The sequence below is a fragment of the Apodemus sylvaticus genome, chromosome 14, assembly GCF_947179515.1.
Source record: "Apodemus sylvaticus chromosome 14, mApoSyl1.1, whole genome shotgun sequence".
Lineage (NCBI taxonomy): Eukaryota > Metazoa > Chordata > Mammalia > Rodentia > Muridae > Apodemus > Apodemus sylvaticus.
In genome coordinates, this window is record NC_067485.1 from 14,184,906 (window position 1) to 14,190,362 (window position 5,457).

General features: G+C 43.8%; 1 pseudogene; it reads right to left on the reverse strand.

The window, feature by feature from the left end:
- Window positions 1-560: 560 nt before the first annotated feature.
- On the reverse strand, window positions 561-650 carry LOC127665310 (uncharacterized; annotated as a pseudogene).
- Window positions 651-5,457: the final 4,807 nt, after the last annotated feature.

Sequence of the window (5,457 nt, forward strand, 5' to 3'; positions counted from 1 at the left end):
CACACACACACAATTCAAAAATAATAAAAACTGGTCTTTTAAAGAATTAAGGTTAAGGTCTGGAGAGATGGCTCAGAGGTTAAGAGCACTGACTGCTCTTCCAGACATCCTGAGTTCAATTCCCAGTAACCACATGGTGGCTCACAGCCATCTATAATGGAATCTGATGTCCTCTTCTTCTGGTGTGTCTAAAGACAGCTACAGTGTACTCATATACATAAAACAAACAAACAAACAACAACAAAACAAAAACACCATCAATCTTCCTCATGTGCTCAGGAGAGAACAGGATAAAACAAGCAGAGAACATACTCATAGTCTAATCTTTGCTTATTTTTAAATCTTATTTTATGTGTCAGGGTAGTGTGCCTACCTGTGTGTATATCTGTGTGTGCATGTATATATGCATGAACACATGAGGGGGCATGCATGCAGAGGTCAGAGGTCAGTTTGTGGGAGTCAGTGCTCTCCTTTGATCATGTTTGTTCCGGGGACAGTACTCAGTTTGCGTGGCTTGGTGGCAAGTGCCTTTACCGGCTGAGGCATCTCGCCAGCTCTGTAATTTTTTTTTCTTATATCAAAAATTTGCCTAAATTTCCACCTGTAGGTGAATTCTACACTTGATCTTAGCCAAAAGGCCGAGAAGCGATGGTGAATTCTAAATTAATATAACATTCAAAATGAAATCGATAGATGTTACTTACTACACACTAGTATGAGACAGAGAGATGGGTCTACACATGCCAGTCACTGTAAACCTTTAAGACTAAATGGGGAAAGGCAACACGGAAGGTGAGGATCACGCCGCTGTCTCCCAGCTAAGAGTAAGAGGATGACAGCCCCTGCCCACCTGCATAGAAGCATGCAGCCAGAGCCTGAAGGATGCATGGCTAGCAGTGTCTGTGTCCAGTGTGGAGGAGGGTGGGGCCGAGCAGTGTCCACCGTTAGGTCTCTCTGTGTAGCCTCAGCTGGCCTGGAACTTGCTCTGTAGCCCAGCCTGGGCCAGCCCTCTTACCAAAGACCCAGAGAAGGTCTGTGGAATGCTAAAAGCCTGTCCTTGCTGTGACCCCATCTTGTCCCCTAAAGACAAGCAACAGAATAAGAGAAAGCACCCCCCCCTTCAGTTTGCCCAAACGCAGCTCAACGAATAAAAATCTCTTTCCCAACTCCAGGGCTGGTTCTTTCTCACAATGCATTTCAGTGCTTTAGTTGATGAAATCAACCTAGGAACTGTTTGCCACAACCTCCGATCTTGCACCGCACGGGAAGAAGTGTGCCACTTTGTGCCTGTGTGTGTGCAGAACTGGCTGTGCACAGGGTGTTCAGCGTTGGGTGCAGACCAGCAATGGCCTTTAAGCTCCCCAGAATTCTAATCTAACCATGCCATCCGAATGCCTTTGAGTGATTATTTTTGTCATGATTAGCTAGAAAAATCTTTGATGAGGTTAAAAAAAATGGTGGACTGGCATCAGTATTAGTAGGTAATCTTTGAACGCTTTATTATGTCTATGATAAGACATGCTTGTAAATCAGTGCGGAAGACCCTTTATCAAGGAGCTTGCTTGAGAAGTATTAGCTGGACCCCACAGTGGGCTTACTGACATCATTGATTTTTGCTCCAGTTCAGGTTCCCAAGTGTGGAGCGCTCTTGTTTGTAGACCGTGAGGAACAGAGGAGCACACGTTTGGGTGTCTCTTATCTTCACTCACTTCTTATCCGTTTGATCTGTCAGTATCTGACAAAGACTTCTTCAAAGCTCCACCATGATTGGGATTTCATGAGTTTTGCCCATATACTTGTGTCTACCTTGACTTTCTGTATTTCTTAGCAATGTTATTAGGTATGTACAAGTTTGTAATAATGTTATCTTGCTAGCCAAGAGTTAAAACACAGTAGTAGGGGCTGGAGAGATGGCTCAGCAGTTGGGATCACTGACTGCTCTTCCAGAGGTCCTGAGTTCAAATCCCAGCAACCACATGGTGACTCACAACCATCTGTAACAGGATCTGACGCCCTCTTCTGGAGTGTCTGAAGACAGCTACAGTGTACTTACATATAATAATAAATAAATCTTTAAAAAAACAAAAACCACTGGTAGTAGCCTATCTCCTATGCATACACTACTCCTTTTACACCTTAGCAAAAAGACACCAGTTTTTGATGAGGTAGTGAAATACAAAGACAATATAATTCTTGCTTTCTCTTCTATGAAGGAGTAGCTATCTTGTTTCAGATGAGACACAAAAGGATCGTCTCCTAGAGGCTTAGTCCCCAGCAAGGGCTTGGGGGAGGCTACTAGGGAGGCAATGTGAACTTTAGGAGGTGGGCGTGGCTGGTGGAAACAGGTCACAGGATGCATGTGCCTAGGGCTCCATCTTGCTCTTGTTCCTTCCTGGTTCCCTCTCTGCTTCCCATCAGCCATGTGGTACATGCCCTCCTTCTTATGTTCTGCTTCCACATGTGCTGCCTCACTACAGACCCGAAAGCAATGGAGCCAAGGATTTATGGCCAGAAACCTCGAACCATCAGCTAAAAGATGAACAATTCTGCCCTTGAAGTTGTTAATGTCAAGTGTTTCGTCACAGTAACAAAAAGTCTGCCGTGTAAGAACTGGCTCTCCTGTGTATCTCCTTCTCTTTGTTCTGTTAGGATCCTAGCTTTGAAGATTCGAGGAGGTTAGAGGAGGAGCCCGGATGTTGCAGACTCTGTGTTCCTGAGGTGGTGCTCACTGGCTGGACAATGCTCCTTTCACTGAAGTCAATAATGTGGGATTTGTTACAACCGCACGGTCCTAGTTGATCTGATCCCCGCAGATGAGCAAGCTCCCCACTTTCATGCTCTGCCCCTTAAACTTTATCTTATGAGATGTTAACCTGGCTCTGCTGGGTGCTTTGATAATTCATTGTTTTTCTGGTTTTAATTTTTATCTTTAGTGTTTCTGTTTTCCCTTAGGTATCCCTTCATGCCTCCCGCATTTTGCAGGATTGAAAACACTTAGGCTGTCACCTACCTTGTAAATAAAATTGATAGACTGCAGCCGGGCTAGAGGCACCTGTGCCTGTAACTGTAGCACTTGGGAAGCCGAGGCAGGAGGATGGAGTGTTTAGGCTAACCTTGATACATAGCAAGACCCTGTTTAAAAAAGAAGAGGAGGAGACCGGGACGATGGCTAAGTGGTTAAAAGTGGTACACTGCTCCTGCAGAGGTCCCTAGTTCAGTTCCCAGTGCCCATGTCAGACAACTCACAAGCTTGTAACTCCAGCTCCAGGAGATCTGACACCCATTTCTAGGCTCCACAGATGGGAACCCACATTCACACATGCATGGATGAACACATGTGTACACATAACTAAAAATAAAATGATTCATAAAATGATTCTTTAAGAGATAAAAGTAGGGGCTGGAGAGATGACTCAGAGATTAAAAGCACTGACTGCTCTTCCAGAGGTCCTGAGTTCAATTCCCACAACCACCTGTAATAGGATCTGATGCCCTTTTCTGGTGTGTCTGAAAACAGCTACAGTGTACTCGTATACATATAATAATTAAATCTTTTTTAAAAAGAGAGATAAAACCGGGCGGAGGTGGTGCACGCCTGTAATCCCAGCACTTGGGAGGCAGAGGCAGGCATATTTCTGAGTTTGAGGCCAGCCTGGTCTACAAAGTGAGTTCCAGAACAGCCAGGGCTACCCAGAGAACCCTGTCTGGAAAAAATCTGAGAGAGAGAGAGAGAGAGAGAGAGAACTAAAAAGGAAAGGCAAGAGAAAAGCCAGTATGGTGTATTCTTGGGATGCTGCAGGAGTGGGATCACCAGTTTGATGGCACCAAGATTGCACACTGGGACCCTGTCTCAAAAGGTCGGGGAGGGAGCTGGGGTTGCGGCTCAGTTGTTAAGTGCTTGCCTAGTGCATATAATGCCCTGAGTTTTAGCCAGGCATGTACCTTTAATCCCAGCATTTGGGAGGCAGAGGCAGGCAGATCTCTGAGTTCAAGGTCTGTAGAGTAAGTTCCAGGACAACCAGGGCTACAAAGAGAAACTCTGTCTTGACAAAAAAAGTTCTGTCAGCTCAGGATACCTGAAACCACCCTCTCCAAAATAAATGTAATAATGACTTGAACATTTATGACTAACTGAATTTATTTATTTATTTATTTATTTATTTGCCTCTCTACTCTCTCTCTCTCATCTGAATATATTTTTAACAACTAATTTAGACCTCCAATTTATTATGTCTTCTCTTTGGTTCTATTTTTTTCCCTTTTGTCTTTTGTTGAGTGTCTTAGTTAGGGTTTTTATTGCTGTGAACAGACACCATGACAATCAAGGCAACTCTTATAAGAACACAATTTAATTGGGGCTGGCTTACAGGTTCAGAGGTTCAGTCCATTATCATCAAGGCAGGAGCATGGCAGCATCCAGGCAGGCATGGTGCAGGAGGAGCTGAGAGTTCTACATCTTCATCTGGAGGCTGGTAGCAGAATACTGGATTCCAGGCAGCTAGGGTGAGGGTCTTAAAACCCACGCCCACAGTGACACACCCACTCCAACATCTCCTAATAGTGCCACTACCTGGGCCGAGCATATGCAAACCCCAACACTGAGTTAATTTTTTTTTTTAACTGTTTTGTTTGAGAGTCATCCATCAAGCTTCTGTTTGGACTGATTATGTTTAGCAAAGGATAAAGTTAAGTCAAAGCCTATGGCTGGCCTTGAATTCCCAGAAATCCAAGTGCTTCCGCGTCCTGAGTGCTGGATCAAAGGCATGTGCTGCCACACCCAACACAAAATGAGCTGGGTTATGACAGCTCTCCTCCAAAGCTTTCTACTCCACATGGTATTGTCTGGTATTTTATTGTAGCTTAATAAAATATTAGCTATTTAATAAATAATAATAAATAAATAAAATATTAACACAATACTGTAACTTAAATATTTGGGCCTTTTTATTTTTATTATTAAGTAATTGCTCAGTTTTTAGTTTTTTGGTTTTTGTTTTTTTGGTTTTTTTGTTTTTTTGTTTTTTTGTTTTTGTTTTTCGAAACAGGGTTTCTCTGTATAGCCCTGGCTGTCCTGGAACTTACTCTGTAGACCAGGCTGGCCTCAAACTCAGAAATCCGCCTGCCTCTGCCTCTCAAGTGCTGGGATTACAGGCGTGCGCCACCATACCTGGCTAGCTTTTAGTTTTTTTAAATGATGCTTATTTATTTATCTTGTGTGTGTGTGTGTGTGTGTGTGTGTGTGTGTGTGTGTGTATGTGTACGTATGAGTGGAGGCTCTCTGCCTCCACCTGGGCGTCACACACAAGTGCTCAGGCTTGTCAGCAAGTGCCTTCTGAGCCATCTTGCCAGCCCCTCGATTTCTTGAATCTCATTTTAAATGACCATATTTAGAGTAAAAGCAATCTATTTTGAGGTCAAGTTGCTCTATGTGGGAGGCAAGTACTTTACCCGAGCTGT